At 45.0% G+C, this 25,477-nt stretch overlaps 1 pseudogene; it reads right to left on the bottom strand.

Annotated features, from left to right (window-relative positions):
• Positions 1-17,001: 17,001 nt before the first annotated feature.
• LOC138095637 (5S ribosomal RNA) lies at positions 17,002-17,119 on the bottom strand (annotated as a pseudogene).
• Positions 17,120-25,477: the final 8,358 nt, after the last annotated feature.

Below are 25,477 nucleotides of genomic sequence, written 5' to 3'. Positions count from 1 at the left end.
TGTCTTTCCCTCTGCCTCTTTCTCTCTCTCTTTTATGCAAAATTTACACACTGTCAGATTATTGACACAATGTCAATGGCCATATTAATGTATACATTTCGATGACTTTTAGCACAATCATAATGTTGGGTAACCATCAACTCTATCTATTCCAAAGTATTTTCACCACCCTGTAAAAACTTCATCCCATTAAGACGTCAGTCCCCAGTTCTCTCCTCCCACCAGTCCCTGACAACCATTAGTATGCTTTTGTATAAATTTACCTATTTTGTAGATTTCATATAAATAGCATCTTATAGCTAAAAAAAAAAAAAGAATAGGTCTGGGTTTTTTAAATTAAAAATTACACACTTTAACATAGAAGCGTACAAAGAGACATGTTTATTAAGAATTACAAACCTAATTTTAAGCATTTGAAAAAGTTTTTATATAAACTACATATATAAGTACCTATTTCTGAGGTCTATGCTTTTCCTTAAAATGAATTACAATGTGTTAGCAGAGTATGTTCTTCAAAATGAGATAAATGACTTCCGTAAAAGTCATCCTCAAGCCTGACTTGTCTCTGTCTCAGGCATATGTCCCACAAATTATTTAGATCCAGAGTTACTTTTTTAGTGAGTGGGATATTACTATTTATTGAGAGGACCACAAATCCAAGGGAACTCAGAGTATTTTATGGAGAAACACTTCCCAAAGGACCCCAAATAAATACTACAGATACTCAACTCCCAAAACTGAAGCAAAGGTAGGGGATTAAGCTCTCAGTAGGGAGCATGTGACCAGCTCTATCTGCTTGAAATTTAATGCACCATCAACCTTAATATGATGAGACATTGCAGGATAGGTGGCAGATTCTGCAAGGAAATTAGGCAGCTGCAGACATGGCAGTCTGAGTTCCCTTGAAGTTCTACTCAGGGGAATTACCTAAATGTATAAAACTCAAAGCCAACCTCCAGCTTCCTTTATTCTACTAATTTGAAACAGTGGAGAGAATTCAATTCACCCACAGAACTGAAGCCCTGCCTCCTAGTGGACCGGATAAAACGAATGATCCCCCTGAATAAACAAAACCTAACCTGCTTTGGAAGGCTTGGTCTAAAAGGGACTTCAGAGAATTCCTCAAATATTTACCAAGTGCTAGAAGTCACAAGGAACTTAAAGAATGGTGACAACAAAGATGCAAAGATAACAATGGTGGTAATGATGGAATGGCGATAATGAGGGGGACTATGGTGGTTCTGATGATGTAAAATGATGGAGATGATGATGGCAGCAATGTAAAGAAGAGGGAGGTGACTTCTGGTGGTGATGTAAAGATGGTGGCGGCTGCTGCTGCTGCTGCTGCTGCTAAGTCGCTTCAGTCGTGTCCGACTCTGTGCGACCCCAGAGACGGCAGCCCACCAGGCTCCCCCATCCCTGGGATTCTCAAGACAAGAACACTGGAGTGGGTTGCCATTTCCTTTTCCAATGCGTGAAAGTGAAGTCGCTCAGTCGTGTCCGACTCTTAGCGACCCCCTGGACTGCAGCCTACCAGGCTCCTCTGTCCATGGGATTTTCCAGGCAAGAGGACTGGAGTAGGTTGCAATTGCGTCCCCCAAAGGTGATGGAGATGAATTCTCAAATTCAATTGCTTGTGATGACAGGGTTTTACTAGGTCTTTGGTTCGGCTGAGACAAACCTAACCTGAATTATGTCCGACTTTCAAACTGATGATTTTATCCAATAAGCATATAGCAAATGTCAGCAAAATTCTAGGTATTACCCTAAGTCTCCAGAGCAAATTTTAATAAAATATTGTCTCAAGGAATTCACCATCTGGGAGTAAATACATTAAGAGTAACATGGAATTATTCCAGAGTTCAGGAAAGCCTACCGTGCCCCGACAGAGGGGTAAGACTTAGTAGAGACCTGTGAAGATCACGTAAGTGAGCCTGCATGTTGAAGGGCATCTATGGGGAGGAGGTGCCATATGCCCTCTGCGGCAGATGACTAGGAAGAACCACCCTTGCCATAGAAAGAGAAAGTGAGGCATGGGTTGGGAAAAGAATATGCTCTAGTCTGTCCCTTTGGGTGGAGGCTTCCCAGATGGCTCAGCTGTAAAGAATCCACCTGCTGATGCAGGAGACACAGGAGCCGCAAGTTCGATCCCTGGATCAGGAAAATCTCCCAGAGGAGAAAATGGCAAACCACTCAAGGAGAAAATGGCAACCCATTCTTACCTGGAGAATCCCAAGCAGAGTGGAGCCTGGTGGGTTACAGTCCATGGGTCACAAAGAGTCTGACATGACTGAACAATTGACCATGATGGGCAGTAGAATAGCAGGATAGGAATGAGGAGTGTGTGTGTGTGTGTGTGTGTGTGTGCGCGCGTGCGCATGGGGAATGGAGGAGAGGATGTTGAAAACTTAAAATAATTCAAAAGGTTTATATGTGGTAAAGGCTGCTCAAACATGAGAACTTACACAGGACTGGGCAAACAGACTCATGGAGGGCACAAATAAAATCTTGTGTGCACCAAGATTCAGGAGAAAAGAGCGGTGTCCACACAAGAGACTGACCCAGACTTGCCTGTGTGTGTCCAGGAGTCTCCAGTGGAAGCGTGAGTTGGGTGGTCTGCTCAAGGGCCAGGGGCACTGAGTGTGGCAGTGCCTCCATGGGACCTTTTGAAGGAAGTCACCATTATCCTCATTACCCCCACCATAGTTTGGCCTCAGGTCAAACAACAGGGAGGGAACACAGCCCAGAAAATTATATTAAAGATTTACTGAGCATGGCCCCACCCATCAGAACAAGACCCAGTTTCCCCCTCTCAATCAGTCTTTCCCAACAGGAAGCTTCCATAAGAAAGTTTCCTCTTATCCTTATCCATCAGAGGGCAGACAGAATGAAAACCACAATCACAGAAAACTAACCAACCTGGTCACATGGACCACAACCTCATCTAACTTAATGAAACTATGAGCCATGCCATGTAGGGCCACCCAAGACAGACAGCTCATGGTGGAGAGTTCTGACAAAATATGGTCCACTGGAGAAGGGAATGTCAAATCACTTCAGTATTCTTTACTTGAGAATCCCATGAACAGTATGAAAAGACAAAAAGATAGGACGTTGAAAGATGAACTGCCCAGGTTGGTAGGTGCCCAACATGCTACTGGGAATCAGTGGAGAACTAACTCCAGAAAGAGTGAAGAGACAGAGCCAAAGAAAAAACACCCATTTGTATGTGACTGGTGATGAAAGTAAAGACCGATGCTATTAAGAGCAATACTGCATTGGAACCTGGAATGTTAGGTCCATGAATCAAGCAAACTGGAAGTAGACAAACAGGAGATGACAAGAGTGAACATCGACATTTTAGAAATCAATGAACTAAAATGGACTGGAATGGGTGAATTTAACTTGAATGACCACTGTATCTACTACTATGGGCAAGAATCCCTTAGAAGAAAGGGAACAGCCATCATAGTCAACAAAAGAGTCCAAAGTGCAGTACGTGGATATAGTCTCAAAAATGACAAAATGATCTCTGTTCATTTCCAAGGTAAACCATTCAATATCACAGGAATCCAAGTCTATGCCCTGACCAGCAGTGCAGAAGAAGCTGAAGCTGAATGGTTCTATGAAGCCTATAAGACCTTCTAGAACTAACACTCCCAAAAGATGTCCTTTTCTCTATAGGGGACTGGAATGCAAAAGTAGGAAATCAAGAGATACCTGGAGTAATGGGCAAATTTGGCCTTGGAGTACAGAATGAAGCAGGTCAAAGGCTAACAGAGTTCTGCCAAGAGAATGCACTGGTCATAGCAAACACCCTCTTCCAACAACACAAGAGATGACTCGACACATGGACATCACAAGATGGTCAACACCAAAATCAGATGGATTATATTCTTTGCAGTCAAAGATGGAGAAGCTCTATACCGTCAGCAAAAACAAGACTGGGAGCTGACTGTGGCACAGATCATGAACTCCTTAGTGCCTAATTCAGACTTAAATTGAAGAAAGCAGGGGAAACCACTAGACTGTTCAGGTATGACCTAAATCAAATCCCTTACGATTAAATAGTGTAAGTGACAAATAGATTCAAGAGTTTAGATCTGATAGACAGAATGCCTGAAGAACTATGGATGGAGGTTCATGACATTGTACAGGAGGCAGAGATCAAGACCATCCCCAAGTAAAAGAAATGCCAAGAGACAAAATGGTTGTCTGAGGAGGCCTTACAAATAGCTGAGAAAAGAAGAGAAGCGAAAGGCAAAGGAGAAAAGGATAAATACACCCATTTGAATGCAGAGTTCCAAAGAATAGCAAGGAGAGATAAGAAAGCTTTCCTCAGGGATCAGTGCAAAGAAATAGAGGAAAATAATAGAATGGGGAAGACTAGAGATCTCTTACTGAAAATTAAAGATGCCAAGGGAATATTTCATGCAAAAAAAAGGCACAATAAAGGACAGAAACAGTATGGGCCTAACAGAAGCAGAAGATATTAAGAAAAGGTGGCAAGAAAACACAGAAGAACTATGAAAAAAAGATCTTCGTGACTCAGATAACCAAGATGGTGTGATCACTCACCTTGAGCCAGATATCCTGGAATGTGAAGTCAAGTGGGACTTAGGAAGCATCCCTATGAACAAAGCTAGCAGAAACAATGGAATTCCAGTTGAGCTATCTCAAATCCTAAAAGATGATGCTGTGAAAGTGCTGCACTCATTATGCCAGCAAGTTTGGAAAACTCAGCAGTGGTCACAGAACTGGAAAAGGTCAGTGTTCATTCCAATCCCAAAGAAAGGCAATGCCAAAAGATGTTCAAACTACCGCACAATTGCACTCATCCCACATGCTAGCAAAGTAATGCTCAAAACCCTCCAAGCCATGCTTCAACAGTTTGTGAACCAAGAACTTTCAGATGTTCAAGCTGGATTCAGAAAAGACAGAGGAATCAGAGATCAAATTGCCAACATCCACAGGATCATTAAAAAAGCACAAGAGCTCCAGAAAAACATCTACTTCTCCTTTATTGACTAATCTCAACAAATTGTGGAAAATTCTTCAAGAAATGGGAATACCATACCACTGTACCTGCCTCCTGAGAAGTCTGGATGCAAGTCAATAAGAAATAATTAGAACTGGACATGGATCAACAGACTGGTTCCAAATCAGGAAAGGAGTATGTAATGGCTGTATATTGTCACCCTGCTTATTTAACTTAAATGCAGAGTACATCATGAGAAACGCTGGACTGGATGAAGCACAAGCGGGAATCATGATAGCCAGGAGAAATATCAATAAGTTCAGATCTGCAGACGACACCACCTTTATGGCAGAAAGTGAAGAAGAGATAAAGAGCCTCTTGAAGAAAATGAAAGAAGAGAATTTAAAAGTTGGCTTAAAACTCAACATACAGAAAACTAAGATCACAGCATCTGGTCCCATCACTTCATGGCAAAAAGATGGGGAAACAATGGAAACAGTGACAGACTTTATTTTGGGGGGGGCTCCCAAATCACTGCAGATGGTGACTGCAGCCATGAAATTAAAAGACAGTTGCTCCTTGGAAGAAAACCTATGACCGACCTAGACCGCATATTAAAAAACAGAGACATTACTTTGACAACAAAGATCTGTTTAGCCAAACTATGATTTTTCCAGTATTCATATATAGATGTGAGAGTTGGACTATAAAGAAAGCTGAGCATCAAAGAATTAATGCTTTTAAACTGCGGTGTTGGAGAAGACTCTTGAGAATCCCTTAGACTGCAAGGAGATTCAACCAGTCAATACTTAAATGCAGTCAGTCCTGAGTATTCATTGGAAGGACTGATGCTGAAACTCCAATATTTTGCCCACCTGATATGACAAACTGACTCACTGGAAAAGATCCTGATGCTGGGAAAGATTTAAGGCAGGAGGAGAAGGGGACGACAGAGGGTGAGATGGTGTGATGGCATCACCAACTCAATGGACATGAATTTAAGAAGACTCCAGGAGTTGGTGATGGACAGGGAAGCCTGGTGCGCTTCAGACCATGGGATCACAAAGAGTTGGACACAACTGAGCGACTTTCATTTTCACTTTCTGTAAGCCTAGTCTGCATCTCCAGGTTGGGCTGCAATTCCATAAATTTCTCCTGCATTCTTGCTGCCCAGTGAGCTTATTTTGGACAGAGGGCAGCTGGGTAGATGGGGACATGTTCCCTGGACTCTGCTCACCTGTCTTCCTGCTAGAGAAGAAGGAGCTCTCTGACCCAACCCACGGCCTTCCATCTGCCCCCCCCACCCCGACCACCACTAACCCCCCACCATTGGAACAGTTACGTCCTCTTCCTAGATAGTTCTGGTTAGTGCCCTTTCCTTGTCTGGTCTTTCAACAGATGTAGCCTCTCAATGAAGCATCCCCAAGCACCCTACCCGGACGCACATCTGGCTCTTTGTACTCCTAACAGGCTTTGTGTTTCTTCAAGGGCCTCTCGCCATCTAAAGAGTGATGCATCGTACTTTGGCAGTTGATTGCTGCTAGCTCCAACACTGCATTGTTAGCACCCACGACAGTGGATTGCACCTCAGTTCAGGTCAGTCGCTCAGTCGTGTCCGACTCTGTGACCCCATGAACCACAGCGTGCCACGCCTCCCTGTCCATCACCAACTCCCGGAGTCCACCCAAACCCATGTCCATTGAGTCAGTGATGCCATCCTGCCATCTCATCCTCTGTCGTCCCCTTCTCCTCCTGCCCTCAATCTTTCCCAGCATCGAGGTCTTTTCATGTGAGTCAGCTCTTTGCATCATGTGGCCAAAGTATTGGAGTTTCAGCTTCAGCATCAGTCCTTCCAATGAACACCCAGGACTGATCTCCTTTACGATGGACTCCATTGAAAACTCTCACCCAGAAGGCCAAACATGCAGGTGATTTCAATAACTAAAAACCCAACGAACTCTGATAGGTAGAAAATCAACCTGAGTTATCCCTCTGACAGCTACCCTCGACAGCCTGACAATTACCTACAGCGACATAGACCTGAATCTCTCTTTTCCTCACTGTAAAAGCACTATTCAGTGAGTCCTGTTCCCTTCAGAGGGGGATCAGTTTCCCCGGCATCATTCTGTGAGAACACAGTGGAGTCCGGTTATCCTAAACCAAAATGACTCCAAAAGTCTGTGTCTTGCCAATTGCAAGAGCAAGTTTCAAATTTATGCGACATCAGATTCTGATGTGATGCTTGTAATGAATAATAACTCCCGGGTTCCCAGTTGGGAGGTTTCTTATGCCAGAGGCCTCAGGAGAGGCTCGGGAACTCGTATTTTAAAACCATCCCTCAATGGTTTTAAGCATTTAGTCCAGGGCTGAAGCTTTGAGAACCCAGACTCCACCCTCTGCTTGTCTGTTAAAAGAGCAGACGAGAGTAGGACTTGGGTCCCTGTTCAACACAGGTAGCCATTTGTGGTTTTCTCTGTGTGTGAGAGAGAGAAGGGAAAGGGCAAAATGAACAGGGAAGGCAGAATCGACTGGGGGATTTTATTATTTTATTCCTCCCCACCCCCCAGGTATTTATAGCTCAAATGATGCTCCAAAGAGACCCCTTGACTCTAAACTCATAAAATGCCTACTTGGGAGTCAGGCTGTAATTTACTTTTCTAAAGATGCCTCAATTATATCCAAGGAAAAGCCTGGTTACATTTTTAAAGCTCAGGAGCAGCAGCTTTTAAATTTATTCAGACTAATGAGCACGTATAAATTTGGCGAATGCTAATTCACGGGAGTCGGCTGTGGCGATGGGAGAAACAGCAAGAGTGTCACTGCCGGAGAACAAAGTGAGTGGGTGATGTGGGTGACAGTAAAGATTTCTTTTAACATCACTGAAAGGCGGCTGAAGTGACAGGTGAGAGGACAGTCGCGGAATTCTGCAGCACTCGGAGAATTTGTGTACTATCAAGAAGGGACGCATTGACTTGATACCAACTTAATAAGTTCAGCAGAGAATAAGAGCAGGGGGCTGGGGGAGCGGATCTGATGGCGAAAGGGCTTCCACCCCGCTTGCTTCCTCCGGAGGCAGAGGACGCTGATCACACAGCCTGGAGGGTGCAACTCATCATTGGACTGCAGACCTCCGTCGGCCCTCCCCTTGCAGGTTTCACAGGAATCAGCCACATGGTTTTAATCTGTTCCCATGGCTCTCCGCAATGAACTTAGCATCCTCTGGAGACAGCTTCCACTTTGGATCTTCTCAAAGGGAAAGAAATCCTAAATCAAACCCCATCGGTGTACACCTGGATTTCAAGAGTCACTCCCCAATCAAACGTGCAGGTTTCTGAAGTCAGAAACCTCCAGCTCAGGGAGAAGTCAGTGGGAAGCCAAACTTTGAAACCTTAATAAGCGTGGCTTTGTGACCCACCGTTGTGCTTTCTGGGAGCGGGGGTGTCTGAGTGGAGCACAAACACCAAAGCGGCTCAGATCTCCTTACTGATATCTTTCTGAGAGAGGTGGGCACCTGCTCCCACCTGTGTGTTCTTTATGCTTATGTGGACCCAGGGACCACCCTGAGCTGAGTGTACCCCTGCCTACCTCTTCAGCCTTTGCCCCACCTTCTTCTGTCCACACGCCTGCTGAGTGTCAGCTGTATGCACTTTGATACCATGGATTGGATTGGCCAATTTTCATAAGATGTTACGGAAATCCAGAATAGCCTTTTTTGCCAGCCCCATATTTTGGGCTGAATTGTCTTCCTTCAAAATCCATAGTTTGAAGTCCTGGCCTTCAATATGACTATATTTGGAGATAAGACCTTAAAAGTAATTTAGGTGAAATGCTGGCATAATGGAGGATCTAATAAGACCAGTGTCCTTGGAAGACGAGGAAGATACCAGAGCACCCCGTTCTCTGCAAACACAGGGGAAGAAACTTGGAAGGATGCAGGGAGAATGTCTGCAAGCCAAGATGAGAGTTCTCACCAGAAACCAACCCTGCTGGCACTCTGATTGTCAACTTCCAGCTCACAAAACTGTGAGAAAATAAATGCTGTTTAAGGTTCTCAGACTAGGGTACTTGATTACAGTCGCTCCAGCCGACTAGTACACTATTCTGTGGAAGATCCTGCGCTTTAAGCGGGATGTCTTTGTCTCTCTGGAATGTCTTTCTCATGTTACCCATCTGATGATCAAATGGTCCTCGGCTTACATACCTGGCTGGTCCTGCTGGATTTTCCTAGACTGGAGAGGGTGTCCCAGTTCTGTGCTCACTTAGCATTCCATGCCCTTTCTCTTGTAAATCTGAGCACATAGTCTTGAAAATATGGTTTTGTCTGACTTTTCTCACAGCTAATCTCCAAATACTTAGAAACCATTGGCTTAGATTTACATCTTGGTGTCTGCAGGACGGAGCGTCTATATTGAATCTCTTTACAGCTTGTAGAGTAAATTGATGAATAAAAAGATGAAATGGATAGATAAACAAACAACTAGATGGACAGAAGCAGATGAATGGAAGGTTGGATGGATGCATGCGTGGATGTATGGATGGAAGAACAGGTGATGGAGTGGCTGGCTGGCTGACCTCATAGATGGAGGTTGAATATTTTTCCTAGCCTCGAGCTCCCCACCGTGCCGAGGACAGGGTAAGGCTTGAGGCTGGGAGGCCAGAGTGTTGTTCCTCAATCCACATTGCTCTTTACATCAAACCTTTGTATTGAAAATTTCCCTTACTTATTCCCTCACCGTTCAGGGCACTGGGTGCTGAACCTCTGCCGTATTGGATGGATGGTCCTAAATCTTTGCCTTCAAGCCGACTGGACTTTCTTTAGATGGTACACTGTCACATCCCATCGAGGAGCTGATTTCATTTCAAAGCAGAGTCCGCTGAATAATGTGGTATAATAATAACTACGGAGCAGGCATTTTGACAGACTACCATCTCATTTAATCCTCACAAATAAATTCCTGAAAGTTGATATCATTGACCCCGTGTTATGGCTGAAAACCAAGAGGCTCAGCCAATTGAGGGCAAAGACAGGATTCAAAGTGCATCTCTGCAGCACGAGTCCAAAACCACAAGACGGATGGGCAGCCCTGCTGCCCTGCGTCTTCTTGAAAGATGGACACCCAGTGCTATCTGGAATTGCACCTGCATTTTCTGCAAGAAGAATTAGGCTGGGAGACATATTTCTCTTTGCAATAATTTTACTGGGGGAAATTTCCGACTGTGCTGAAAGCTGACCTCTTGGACAAACACACTGTCATAAAAATGTGCTATTTGCTACGAGTGCATTGGGAGTTTTAAATCATCAAACTAAAGTACCCCAGGCTCTGACAGTAAAATTTTCATTCAAAGAAGGACTCAGCTTCACAACATAATAAATTATATATGACGGGGACATATAAAACATTTAAAGATATACAGAATTTCTCTGCATTTGTGTTCAGTGGAAGAGTTCAGTGCTTGAAGTACTTTTTTATGTCAATCCTGCCTATTCATAAGAAGAAAAGACACTCGTCTTTCCTCCCCCTAAAATGAGCAGCAACAAAACAAGTTGCCTATTGCCTGTGTCCTGAAGTTGAGATTTGATGTTTTATTTTTCTTTTCTTTTTTTTTTCCCAAGCGTGTGTCAGAATGAAACCATGCCATGGCGGATAGCAAGTAGTTAGAGACACTGTAAGCAGGGCCTTGGGTGACCTCTGAAACCAGAATAATTAAACATAAACAGCACAGACCCATACCAGGCAGACTTGAGCAAACTATCCAAAACAGATCAAGGTGAAGTTTGGGGTGATATTGGTAAAGAGTGGAGTTTATACAAACAAAGGCTGTGATTACTGGAACCACTCTTTTAAATGTACTGAATTTAGGGAGACACCCTGTTGTTCAGTTGCTCAGTTGTGTCTGACTCTTTGTGACCCCAAGGACTGCAGCACGCCAGGCTTCCCTGTCCTTCACCACCTCCTGGAGTTTGCTCAAACTCTTGTCTGTTGAGTCAGTGATGCCATCCAACCATCTCATCCTCTGTCACCTCTTTCTTCTCCTGCCCTCAATCCTTCCCAGCATCAGGGTCTTTTCCAATGAGTTGGCTCTTCATATCAATTGACCAAAGTATTGGAGCTTCTGCTTCAGCATTAGACCTTCCACACAGTAAAATAGTTGAAGCAAGAAATTCCTAGACAGAGGTTTACAAGCCCAGTCCTAGAACATGATAGCTACTAAATATGTGATATAGTTCTTTGCCTTTCTGGACTGAAAGATGATCTTTGTGTAATGTTAACACACAACTGTGTACTAGTCAGCAATGATTACATGACTGCTGTATAACCAGCTAACTACCCTCCAAATCAACGGCTTATAGCTTAAAGCCATATATGGGGGCTCTCTCACATACGGGCCCATAGGTCATCTGCAGTTTGTCTGAACTAGATGAACCTTGGCTGAGCAGCTCTGATTCCAGATGCTGGTCAGCTGGGCTTGCACCCAGACTAACCGTCAGAGCCATGTGCTTCCTCCTTCTCTTTAGATTGGAGCTGTTTGAAGCATGCTCTACTCATGGCAAATGGCAGGAATCCCAGAGTGTCAATAAAAACAGACACTGTCTCTTGAGGTCCTGGGTTGGAACTGACTCACTCTCCTTCCACCATGTTGCATTGGCCCAAACAAGTCACATGGCTGAGTGAGAGGTCAGTAAGGCCGGGAAATTCCACTTTGGTAGGTGGTTTTGTAAAGTCACATGATCAAAGTCATGACTATATAATTTAAATCCAGAAAGATTGTGAAGAACTACAAATAACCACTTTCCCTACCTCCCCGGGGTTTGATCTCTGCCCTTGGTCTTAAGCTGCTGTGAAACTTGGAGGAAATGATTTCTCTCTCCCAGTCCAGTGGTAATCGAAGGTCCCAGATCAGCAGCATCAGCCTCATCTTGGAATTTGTTAGACTTGCACACTCTCATGCCCAACCCAGACTTACTGAATCAGAAACCAAGCCTCAGTGGAAGTAAACCACCTAAGCACACGGAACACTAAGTCACGGTCTGACCCCGAAGCCTCTCTTTTTCTCAATTTCACCATCAACCGAAGACGGAAGGGGAAACCAGTGAGTGGAATTGATTAGAAGTATCTTTTAAGGGAAAATGGGAGTTAAAAGCATTTCCCAAGGATACAGACAGATTCGTTCATGTACCTCTCTCCTCTTGCCAAGCCCACATTCCAGCGAAGGCATTCGATTAATCACTGTTTGCACAGAAACTTGATCCAAAGCCTCAGGTCACTTCACTGTGACTGAGTCTATTTTTGTTTTCTGAAATCCCAAGAGTTTTACAGGTGACTTCCAGACCTGCCCAGCCTTGGAAAGGGAGTGGGAGGTCTCCCCACAGGTAAAAGCCTCTTGTCTTCAAATAGTGATTGAGCCTGAGGGACCTCCCACAGCCAGAACACTCAAGGTTCACAGCCCCTGGGAATCCTGGTGAGTGCTGAAAACATGCAGGGCACAGGCAGCCTTATGAACTGGTCAGAGATCCTCATGTGATTACACGGGAGCCCTGTGGATGGGGAGGGTCTGGGCTTATCACACCAAAGTGAGGGAAGGGGCCCGGACTAAGGGCCAAGAGTGGTTCTGGTACAAACTCTGACCCTCCTGAGCTCTGTAATATTAGACAATGTTCCTGGGCTTCAGAGGGCTTTTTACCAATGTCTGCGATTTGTATATTACATTATATTATTCTATCACATTATCATATTAATACAGATATATGGTAGGACTTCCCAGATGACTCAGTGGTAAAGAATCTGCCTGCCTTTGCAGGAGATGCAAGTTCGATCCCTGGGTTGGGAAAGATCCCTTGGAGGAGGAAATGGCAACCCACACCAACATTCTTGTCTGGAACATCTCATGGACAGAGGAGACTGGTGAGCTATAGTCTGAGAGGGTCTGGGGTCAGAGGTTGTTGCATGTGAGTTTCAGGTTTCAATTCAGCAACTGGGGACCGTCCCTCAAGTCTCATAAGCTGTTCAAGACTTTCCTAACCTGTATAAAGAGGATCTTACTCCCTGTCTCGTGGTCTCATTGGGAGATTGTGACAAGGCTTGCAAAGCATTTGACTTTCAGTTGATCCCCAGTACATGACAATTTGTTAATGAGCAGCTCTGCTCTCCTGGAGCAAGAACCAGTTACACTGAAGATGGCGGGGAAGGGCCACACAGCCTTGTTTTGACCCTCAAAACGGAAGACTCACCCTTTTCTCCATTTCCTGGGTTGCCCAGATCCTGGGGAGGTGGGGTGGGTGTCTGCTGAAGGTATCCTGTGCTGCACGATTCCAGGAAGGACAAGAGGCTGCGGCCCGTAAGTCCGTACACAGCTCTCCATGCGCTCACGCTCTCACACTTCAGCATCCTCAGCCGCCCAGCGTCCCACCGCTGAAAGCCCAACCAGCAGACTCCACCAGCGGAGCCCCGTGGGTCTGACACAGCTCATCTCCAGCGATGTTTGCTCGCTGCTCAGTCACTTGACAAACGTTTATCGTTCATGCATTGTCTCCTCACTGGCAGCCTCTCAGTTCTCCAAACAGCACAATGCCTTGCTTTTCAACCTTCCCAATGCCTTTGTCACGTTCACCTGAGGCACTCAGTTCTGCTTGGCTGGTGTATAGTGGTGTGCGTGTGTGCTTGCTCACTTCAGTCGTGTCCGACTCTTTGCAACCTTATGGGCTGTAGCCTGTCAAGCTCCTCTGTCCCTGGGATTTTCCTGGTAAGAATACTGGAACGGGTTGCTATTCCTTCCTCCTAGGGATCTTCCGGATCTGGGGATCTAATATGTGTCTCCTGCATCTCTTGCATTGCAGGCAGATTTCTTTATCACTGAACCACCAGGGAAGCCCAGTATATAGTGGGGGCCTGGCTAAAGAAGCATGTGCTACGCTTAGTCGCTCAGTCATGTCTGACTCTTTATGACCCCATAGAGTGTAACCCACCAGACTCCTCTGTCCATGGGGATTCTCCAGGCAAGAATACTGGAGTGGGTTGCCATGCCCTCTTCCAGGGGATCTTCCCAACCCAGGGACGAAACACAGGTCTCCTGCGTCACAGGCAGATTCTTTACTGAATGGGCCACTGGGGAAGACTGCAAGAAACATTGCCAGATGAAAACGAATTTTTGTGTCAGTGGGCTTGAAATTTATTATATGCACATATAACTAGAAGCAAAATATGAATAGTCACTACCTACCTGCGGCTACTTACTTTGACCACCCCATGCAAAGAGCTGACTCATTGGAAAAGACCTTGATGCTGGGAAAGGCTGAAGAATAGAGCAGAAGGGAGTGGCAGAGGATGAGATGCTTAGATAGCATCGCCGACCCAAGGGACATGAATCTGAGCAAACTCCAGAAGATGGCGAAGGACAGGGGAGCCTGGCATGCTGCAGCCCATGGGGTCACAAAGAGTTGAACATGACTTAGTGACTGAATAACAGCAACAACCTGTGGTTACTTAAATTCCGATGAGTTCAAAGGAAACAAGATTAAAAATCAGATGTTAGGTCTCACTGGCCACATTTCAAGTGCTCAACTGTCACACATAGCTAGTGGTTACTGTATCTCATGGTGCAGACAGCACATGTCTATCTTTGCAGAATATTCTATTGGGCAACACTGCTCAAGATGCTCTGTGCCCTTGGGACCTCTGCTATTCTCTTTCACTCTGTCCATTCTCTTTTATACCTTGTTTGTTTAATGGTGTTACCCCCAGTTAGACTGGCAGCTCAATGGGAATAAGGATGGAGCTCATCTCTTTCACCACTTCAGCCCCAGCAGTTAGAACAGGAAAGGCACACAGGAGGTACGGTAAACACATCGTTGAAATGAATGCCTGGGAAAATGAACCTTTGTATCCCATTGGCCCAACTTTTGAGCCTTTTACACATTGATTTTCTGTTTGGTGGGATGAATCTGCTAGACTGTCATAGCTCTCGGAGGATACCACTTGTCATCTTGCAGGTGTATCCTTCTCCCACTGATACTCTGTGATACATCCTGCTCTGACCACAGGGATCTAGCAGGGTCTCACTCCCCTTTGCATTGTCTTTGCTTGCTTAGGCTCTCAGGCCCTGAGACTTCTTCCTACAACCATGCCTGAGGGATTGAATCTGACCCAGACATCCAGGATCAAGCGAAACACCACCTTCTCCAGGAAGATGCTTGAATATTCTTCTCATTTAAGCCTTACAGCTCTCAGGACACTTCTCACCTGTTGCCTTGTCTGTGGCTGCCTTCATACATTTTTGTTCACATTTCTTACCGACTCTTAGAGAGCAGGATTTATGTCTAGTTGAAACCATGTTCCCAGGCTCTGAGCAAAGTACTTCAAACACAGTAAATGCTTAAAAATATTATTTGAATGAACATGAGTAAATAAATGGTTACTTTTTAAGGCTATGGGGCTTCCCTGGTGGCTCAGATGGTAAAGAAGTTGCCTGCAATGCAGGAGACCCAGGTTCAATCCCTGGATTGGCAGATCCCCTGGAGAAGGGAATGGCTACCCAATCCAGGATTCTTGCCTGGAGAATCCCATGGACAGAGAAGCCTGGTGGGCTATAATCCGTGGGATCACAAAGAGTCAGACATGACTGAGCAACTAACATTATCCCTTTCATTTTTAAAGCTATGATTCTACATTTTTTTCTGTTGATAAACAATCATTGCCACTAAAGAGTTTAATTCTCCTAAAGTTTTATTTCATGACTCTTTTAATTTTTATTTTTCAAAAAATTATTTCTTGAGGAAGGAGGCCTTTTGATTTTGCAACAAAATAGATTAGTTTAAGTAGCGAAAATGTGAACCACTGGTGTAATTTATTGTACACTACATCTTTATTAAGAAGCTACAAATAGAGGACCACCCCTTCATCCCCATTATACCCTTTTTGTCTATATTCCAAAGAAGGACAAGATTTCTCTGTGCTTAAGGCTGAGTTTGTACAAGCATTGTGATTGCTGCATGCAATGTTACATCAACCCTACAGCTGGGGGCTTTTATCTTTTAAAATGCTGGCCCCCCAAAGTGTCACTAACACAACCTGTTACAAGAAAATTCTAGGTCTCATAGTTGTTTTTCAGTCGCTAAGCTGTGTCTGACTCTTTGCGACCCCATGGACTGCAGCACGCCAGGCCCATCTGTCCACTGTCTCCTGGAGTTTGCTCAGATTCATGTCGATTGAGTGATGCTATCTAACCATCTCATCCTCTGCCACTCCCTTCTCTTCCTGCCTTAAGTCTTTCCCAGCATCAGGGTCTTTCCCAATGAGTCAGTGCTAACTAAAGTAATGGAGAAGTTGGAGAGAGCTTAGGCAGTGCTGGTGAGGTGAGGAGGCAAGGCTGGAACTGATTTAGGATTAGGAATTTGGGGTAAGCAGGTCTTCCAATGTGGAGGCTTGGTTGGGATTTGGTAAGGATCATGTACAATAGTCAAGACTGGATGGGACGAGAAAAGTGAGGCTTTTTGAAGCAAGAGATTAAAGAGACGTGAGAGGGCAAATTATCTGCTGCTGTTTTGCCTTGACGAAGCATCAGTGGTTCTTCCAAGAAGTCACTGCAGTGAACAGAGAAGGCTCTCCTGACATAGCCTAAGTATGCTAACCAAGCCCGCAGAAGAGTTAAAGTATGTTCGTATGGATTGTAAATCGGGTCAGGAGAGAGAGTGTCAGATCTCAGACGTCTGATCCTGCTGTGTGGTTGCATGTTTTCCAAATCAAACCTCACTGGACAGAGAATAAAAATGCCTTCTTTAAATAGGATACTGTTTTCATTTTCCATATGATTGAAGTGAAGTGAAGTGAAGTTGCTCATTTGTGTCTGACTCTTTGCGACCCCATGGACTGTAGCCTACCAGGCTCCTCCGCCCATGGGATTTTCCAGGCAAGAGTACTGGGCTGCCATTTCCTTCTCCAGGGGATCTTCCCAACCCAGGGATTGAACCCGGGTCTCCCGCATTGTAGGCAGACTCTTTCCCATCTGAGCCAGCAGGGAAGCCCTGGAGCCTATAGCACCCGGTATTCCCAGGCTGTCTCCCATCCAAGTACTATCCAGGCCCGACCCTGCTTAGCTTCCGAGATAAGACAAGATCGGGGAGTTCAGGGTGGTATGGCCGTAGACTCCATATGATTACATACCTTTAAAAGGAGTGCCTACCTTGTTCTTGAACTCCAGAGTGTGAAGTAGAGACCCCCTCCCCATCTACAGAGAGCTCACCCCCGTGAGGAAAGGAGGGTTGTAGAGAGCTGTTTTCCCCCTGTCTGTAACAGTCTATGCAAAATAAGACTTTGAATGTTTTTTTTTTTTTTTTTAAAGTCGGGTTGATTTCTGATCTATTAAAGTGTTATACAAGTAAAGTTATAAATACACATCGATTAGTATTGTATTCAATTGTCTTTCCCATTTTGAGCCACCTTCCAGGCAGGTGGCTCTTGAGAGTGTTCGGAATTGTAAATGCCTGTTTGCAGCTAGTACTTAGTGACTTAATTTTATTCCACTGAAATATGAAAGACACGTGGAAAGGTGCTATTTTCTTTCAGGGAAGTAATCCGTGAGATGAAGGCTAGATTGTGGATGAGGGCAAATGGAACCTGTTAATAACATACCAAGTTAACACTGCCGATTACTTGTAACAAGGCTGCTGAGAGTTGGGGAGGCAAAGCCCTGGTAGCAAGGATCCCCTTGAGCCCTCACTCCCTCAACACAACAGAAACATCGTGTCCTGCATCCATCGTAATTACTGGCCCTGCAGGCAACGCACCACCCTGCCTTCTCCTTCTTTTTACCCTCTACATTCTTCTCCTTTGCAAGTGGTTTCAAACTCTCTCCTGCTTTCCATGCAAAGAATAAGACACTCTTCTCTGGGTTGTGATCAAAGCTCCTTTAGAAAAATGGTACTGATGAGCCCATTTGCCAGGAAAGAATGGAGATGCAGATGTGAAAAACAGACTTTTGGACACAGTTGGGGAGGGAGAGGGAAGGACGGGTGGAGGAAGACGCATCCACATAAATATGCTCCCATGTGTAAAATCGACAGCTGCTGAGAAGTTGCCAAATAACACCGGGAACCCAGCTGGGGGCTCTGTGATGACCTCGAAGAGTGGGATGCGGGGAAGGAGGGAAGCTCAAGAAGGAGGTGATATGTGTATACTTATGGCTGATTCACATTGTTGTATGGCAGAAACCAACACAATATGGTGAAGTGATTTTCCTCCAATAAAAAAAGAAAAGCATGAGAAACAGAATTCTAAATTATGAATATCAGCAAAGGACGGAGATGAAGTCCTCCAGGGACGGTGCTGGAGGGGAGGCGGCCCCAGGAGGGCCATTCAGCCTCTTGAGCACCGGGGCCCATAATGAAGACGAGGTCTCTATCTAAACAACACCTTCCTACCCCATGCTGTCCTGATGCTCTCCCTGGTGTGTTAAAGACCCCTTCCCTGTCTGCAGGAAGCCCACTTCCAGAAGGAAAGAACAGGTGTGGAAGGCTGTTTTTCCCTGTAAGTATGAATTCACCTGGATTTACATCCGTCTGGATATGACTATAACACATGTTCTGGATAAATCTGGATTTGGCAAAATAGTGTGTGATCTGCTCTTTAGTATTATGCTCTAATTTCTTGGTGTTTGGAGAAACCACTTTTATCTATATCCATAACTGTATTCACCCTTATGGGCTTTCCAGGTGGCGCTAGAGGTAAAGAACCTATCTGCCTGGCTATTATAAACAGTGCTGCGATGGCAATGACAACCTTGTAGGCAAGACAGCAAAAAAGACACAGATGTGTATAACGGACTTTTGGACTCTGAGGGAGAGGGAGAGGGTGGGATGATTTGGGAGAATGGCATTGTAACATGTATACTATCATGTAAGAATCGAATCGCCAGTCTATGTCCGACGCAGGATACAGCATGCTTGGGGCCGGTACATGGTGATTACCCAGAGAGATGTTATGGGGAGGGAGGTGGGAGGGGGGTTCATGTTTGGGAACGCATATACACCCGTGGTTGATTCATGTCAATGTATGGCAAAACCTATACAGTATTGTAAAGTAAAATAAAGTAAAAAATAATAATAATAAAAAAAAGAACCTGCCTGCCAATGCAGGAGACATAAGAGACACCGCTTAGGTTCCTGAGTTGGGAAGATGCCCTGGAGGAGGGTATGGGAACATGCTCCAGTATTCTTGCCTGGAGAATCCTGTGGACAGAGGAGCCTGGGGGGCTACAGCTGGTAGGATCGCAAGGAGTCGCACACAACTGAAGCGACCTAGCATGCATGCATGCACTCCTACTTACACCTGTGTGTTTATCCATGTATATCTAGGCAATGTGGCAATTAAGCAGATCCTGAAAAGGAGCCTGGTGGATAAAAGTCATGAGCTCCACGTACTCGACTCAGAAGAAGTGTGTTTGAGCGCCAGCTTAGCCGCAAGCAGCTGGTGATTCAAGCAACAGAGGAACTCTCCCTTCACCTCAGTCAGCTCATCTGAGGATGAATCTGACAATCTGGTCTAACAGGAATGCCGCATGTGGCCGTGTATGTTAAAGGACTTCGTAAATGACAGAGCTGGGAGGGCAGCGTAATGAATATCATGTACCAACGGTAGGGTCATCTGAGTTATGGGATTATATCCCATTTCAATTTTATTCTTTACAGAATTTGGCCATTTGGCCCCAAGCCACATGCTTTTCTCTCTCCTAGGAATAAACGTCTTAGTAAGAGAAGTGTGTAGCTTTGTATCCAGGTAAATGTGTGTTTTCTGGAGGAGGGCATGGCAACCCACTCCAGTATGCTTGCCTGTAGAATCCCATGGACAGAGGAGCCTGGTGGGCCACAGCCCATAGGGTCACAAAGAATTGAACACGACTGAAGTGACGTAACACCACGCACAAATGTGTGTGTGTGTGTGTGAGTTGTACTTGTCTGTGTGTCTTTCTCTGTGAATACATGTGCACACATGTCTGCAAGCATTGTGCACGTGTGTCTATGCATAGGATATATGCATGCATGTGTATGTGATATAGATACATGTGTATATGTGTGTAAAGGAAAATTTAATGATGGCATAGTCATTCCAACTGCTTAGTCTGCTCCGTTTGTCACTAGCTGGCATGTCTGCAGACCGCACAGCCCATGGAGAGCAGTGGATCCTTGCCTACTGGTGGCACCATCCTCCCAAAAGCAGGCAGCCATGGAGGAGACCTGAAAAGGCAAGTAAGCCTGGGGCTTCAGGCAAGGAATTCTAGGAACCAGGTAGAAGAAATAGGCTCTGGATAAGCTCAGTTCACGGACCCCAGGAAATCTTCATGTATAGGGAATCATTGAGGCTGGAGGAAGGCTCAGGAGGACCTTCTAAAGATAGGGGTCCAAAACTGGTGCATGCTAAGTGGATTCAGTTGTGTCCAACCCTTTGTGGCCCCATGGACTGCAGCCTACCAGGCTCCTCTGTCCATGGGATTCTCCAGGAAGGAGTACTGGGATGAGTTGCCATGCCCTCCTCCGAGGGCTTTTCTTGACCCAAGGATCAAACCTGCATCTCCACGTCTCCTGCATTGACAGGCAGGTACTTTACTATTAGCGCCACCCAAAGCTGGGCCTGACAGTCTCTGCAGGTGACCCTCTGCTGGTGTCTACTATGGTCCCTGTCTGAGAGGCACAGTAATCTTCGGCTAAATAAATGAAGAGATGAAGTGGATCACCAGGTGGCCTTCATGGTTCTAAGAATGACTTAAAAACTAAAAGTGAAAACATAGATGAACTTCCCTATAGTTATTCTAAAGGTGAGAAACTGGAAGTTTGGAGATGCCCCATTTTAAGCAGCCCTGTTAGCTTTAGAGGGCTTCTCTGGTTGCTCGGCTGGTAGAGAATCCGCCTGCAATGCAGCAGACCCCAGTTCGATTCCTGGGTTGGGGAATTCCCCTGGAGAAGGAATAGGTTACGCACTCCAGTATTCTTGGGCTTCCCTGGTGGCTCAGATGGTAAAGAATCCGCCTGCAATGCGGGAGACCTGGGTTTGATCCCTGGTTTGGGAAGGTCCCCTGGAGGAAGGCATGACAATAGAAACCAGATTTCCTATCTTCCCTAAGGATGTTTTGAGGATATGTCTTCCTTCAAACAAATATCCATCATGATATATGGATATGTGGCCCTCTTCCACAATCACTCTATGATCAGAGGTATGTGTGTTCTAATCAGAATTTAATCACACAGAAGTTGAAGTAGGATGATACGTAGACATCTCAGTGCTGCAAAGTTTGGTAGAGTAAAGTAGAGATGGAAAAAATAAAGACATTTTGGAATGCTGTTTTTCTTTCTTCCAGCTTCATAAGTTATGAGAGACGAGTGGGCCTAGGAAGGAAACACTTTGTCACACTCAGCATCCTAGGACAGATATTTATCACCTGATACACTCAGCCTTGTAGAATGAAAGCAGGAGTCATAAAGTGTGCAGAGAGGAAGGTGCAAACTGTTGCATTCTCTGAATTCATTGAAGATGACGTGAAAAAGTTGTTTGGATGCTTTATTATGTGTGGAAGGGTCATAAAAACCGGGTTGATCCACTAGGAAGAAAGTGCGGTCGGAGATAAGAGTGAGCATGAAGAGGACGACACTGCAATTAAACTTGAAAACCTCTCTTTATAGACGCATTAAAAATTGTACTCAAACCAATAGAATGAATAAGCAGCCTCACTGTATCAAGATCCCACAGCTATGAACACACAGCCCTGGAAAATAAGATCGGCAATGTTTGCTCTCTTTCTGTCTCATTTATGGAGTGACGGTGTGCCAACTCTATTTAAATACCATGCAAATGCCAGATAGGCGTTTATTTATCCTTTTATCTAATAATTATTAAGTGCCACCTATATGCCAAGCTTTGTACAAGAGGCTAGAAATACAAAAATATAAATTCATGGCCCCCATTCTGGAGCCACTGTAGGATGAGAGAGAATAATGAATGGCCAGCGTGGCAGAGGAATGGATAAAAAGGAGTTCCTGACTTGGTGTTTTTAATTTGGAGTGAGATAATCATATTGTTGGGCTTCCCTGGTGCCTCAGGCAATAGAGAATCTGCTTGCAATGCGGGAGACCTGGGTTCGATCCCTGGGTTGGAAAGATCTCCTGGAGGAGGGCATGGCAACCCCGTATGCTTGCCTGGAGAATCCCCATGGACAGAGAGCCTACAGTCCGTGGGGTCACAAAAAGTCAGACACAAATGAGTGACTAAGAACAGTATGGCACTATCATCCTGTTATAAGTTCCACACACATTTTCATTATAATTATTATTCAGTTCAGTCGCTCAGTAGTGTCCAACTCTTTGCAACCCCATGGACTGCAGCACGCCAGGCCTCCCTATCCATCACCAACTCCCGGAGTCCACCCAGACTCATGTCCATCGAGTCCGTGATGCCATCCAGCCATCTCATCTTCTGTCATCCCCTTCTCCTCCAGCCCCTAATCCCTCCCAGCATCAGAGTCTTTTCCAATGAGTCAACTCTTTGCATGAGGTGGCCAAAGTACTGGAGTTTCAGCTTTAGCATCATTCCTTCCAAAGAAATCCCAGGGCTGATCTCCTTCCGAATGGACTGGTTGGATCTCCTTGCAGTCCAATTAGTCATACATAATATTCATGGGGTTCCTGAAGCAAGCATACTGGAGTGGTTTGCCGTTCCCTCCTCCAATGGACCATGTTTTGTCAGAACTCTCCACTGTGACCCCTCTGTTTTGGATGGCCCTACATGACATGGCTCATAGGTTCACTGAGTTACGCAAGTTCCTTATCCATGTATAATCAGAGCTATAGTTTTTCCAGGTGCCATGTAGAGATGTGAGAGTTGGATAAAGAAGGCTGAGTTTTGAAGAACTGATGCTTTCAAGCTGGGGTGCTGGAAAAGACTCTTGAGAGACACTTGAACTGCAAGGAGATCAAACCAGTCAATCCGGAAGGAAACCAACACTGAATATTCATTGGAAGAGCTGATGCTAAAGCTCCAATACTTTGGCCACCTGATGCAATGAGTCAACTCATTGGAAAAGACCCTAATGCTGGTAAAGATTAAAGGCAAAATGAGAAAGGGGCTGCAGAGAATGAGATGGTTGGATGGCATCACTGACTCAATGGACATGAATTTGAGCAAACTCCTGGAGATAGTGAAGGACAAAGGAGGCTGGTGTGCTGCAGTCCATGGAATCGCAAGAGTTGGGCACTGAACAACAAGCATCCTAGAAGCCCATGAAAGAAAGGATGTAAAGTTCAGAAAAGTAAGAAGAAAAACAAAAACAGCCTTACTGCTTGCAAACAATAGATTATGTTATATTACATTTCCTTCTGATGTTATGCATATATTTTGACTTTTTTATTTTTTATTTTATATTAGAATATAGCTGGCTTCCTTGGTGGCTCAGATGATAAGGAATCTGCCTGAAATGCAGGTGACCTGGATTCTATCCCTGGATTGGGAAGATCCCCTAGAGAAGGAAATAGCTACCCACTCCAGTATTCTTGCCTGGAGAATTCCATGAGCAGAGGAGCCTGGTGTCTACAGGGTCACAAAGAGTTGGATACAGCTGAGCAACTAACATCTTCACTTTCAATAGTTTCAGGTGGACAGCCTTTATTCTCCCCTAAATTTCCCTCCCATCCAAGCTGCAACATTGAGCAGAGTTCCCTGTATTTTGCAGTGTTGATGTTTGAGCTATGTGAAATACCAGGCTGGATGAAGCATCAGCTGGAATCAAGGTTGCTGGGAGAAATATCAATAACCTCAGATATGCAGATGACACCACCCTTATGGCAGAAAGTGAAGAAGAACTAAAGAGCCTCTTGATTAAAGGGAAAGAGGAGAGTGAAAAGCTGGCTTAAAACTCAACATTCAGAAAACTAAGATCATGGCATCCAGTCTCATCAGTTCATGGCAAATAGATGGGGAAACAATGGAAACAGTGAGAGACTTCATTTTCTTGGGCTTCAGAGGCACTGCAGATGGTACCTGCAGCCATGATATTAAAAGATGCTTGCTCCTTGGAAGGAAAGCTATGACCAACCTAGACAGCATATTAAAAAGCAGAGACATTACTTTGCCAACAAAGGTCTGTCTAGTCAAAGCTATAGTTTTTCCAGTAGTCATGTGTGGATGTGAGAGTTGGACCATAAAGAAAGCTGAGCACCGAAGAATTGATGGTTTTGAACTGTGGTGTTGGAGAAGACTCTTGAGAGTCCCTTGGACTGCAAGGAGATCAAATCAGTCAATCCTAAAGGAAATAAGTCCTGAATATTCATTGGAAGGACTGATGTTGAAGCTGAAACTCCAGTACTTTAGCCACGTGATGCAAAGAACTGACTGACTCATTGGAGAAGACCCTCATACGGGGAAAGATTGAAGGCAGGAAGAGAAGGGTATGACAGAGGATGTGGTTGGATGGCATCACTGACTCAATGGACATGAGTTTGAGCAAGCTCTGGGAGTTGGTGATGGACAGGAAATCCTGGCGTGCTTCAGTCCATGGGGTCACAGGGAATTGGACACCGCTGAGCGACTGAACCAAACTAAACTATTATCAGAAAGAAAAAAATATTAGAATAAAAAACAGAAATACGGTCCATCACTTTATTATCACATTCACTTTACAGTTGAAGAAGTTCTGGTGAAGAATTTCCCGTTAATAAATTAAAGTAACTTTGTCCCTGAGATGTTTATATGACAAGTCTGAGCCCCAAATCAGGAGTTGTTCTACCTGCTTTGATCTGAAAACAAACAAACCAAAAATCCTGGGAAAATTATTAAAAATGTAGGATCCTCCAAAGATTCTGATTCTACAGGCCCAAAAGTTCTAGAAACCTGTATTTTAAAAAATTGTATATATATTTATTCATTTATTTTTGGCTGTGCCAAGGCTTTGTTGCTGTGCAGGCTGTTCTCTAGCTGTGGCAAGTGCTGGCTGCTGTCGATTTGCGGTGCACAGGCTTCTCGTTGCAGTGGCTTCTCTTGCTGTGGAGCGCGGCTTTAGAGCACAGACTCAGTAGCTGCGGCACATGGGGTTAGTTGCCCTGTGGCATGCGGCATCTTCCCAGATCAGGGAAGGAATCCAAATCTCCTGCACTGGTAGATGGATTATTTACCCCTGAACCACCAGGGAAGCCAGGAGTCTGCCATTTTTACACGTAACCCCAAGATTCTGATCCAGAAGCTCAGGGGGCCTCCTTCACCTGGTTGTCCTGTATTTACGCCCTACTTCCTTCAGATGTGTGGTAGTTGTGTAAGGAGTTCCTCAGATCTCCTTTTAAGATGAGCCTTCTGCAAGCAGTGTAATGAGCTGATGCGCTCCAGGGGCCACACTTTCTGGTCCAGGATTCTGCATGGTGCTCACACCAAGGTCATCTCTTTCTCATCTGCTTTCAGCCAATGACCGTTTCATGGAGGATTTCAGAAGTGGGACGTGTCTGCCTCTAACAGAAGTCCACTCATGGGGAAT

This window comes from Capricornis sumatraensis, chromosome 19 (genome assembly GCF_032405125.1).
Source record: "Capricornis sumatraensis isolate serow.1 chromosome 19, serow.2, whole genome shotgun sequence".
Lineage (NCBI taxonomy): Eukaryota > Metazoa > Chordata > Mammalia > Artiodactyla > Bovidae > Capricornis > Capricornis sumatraensis.
This window is presented reverse-complemented; position numbering and strand designations above follow the sequence as displayed.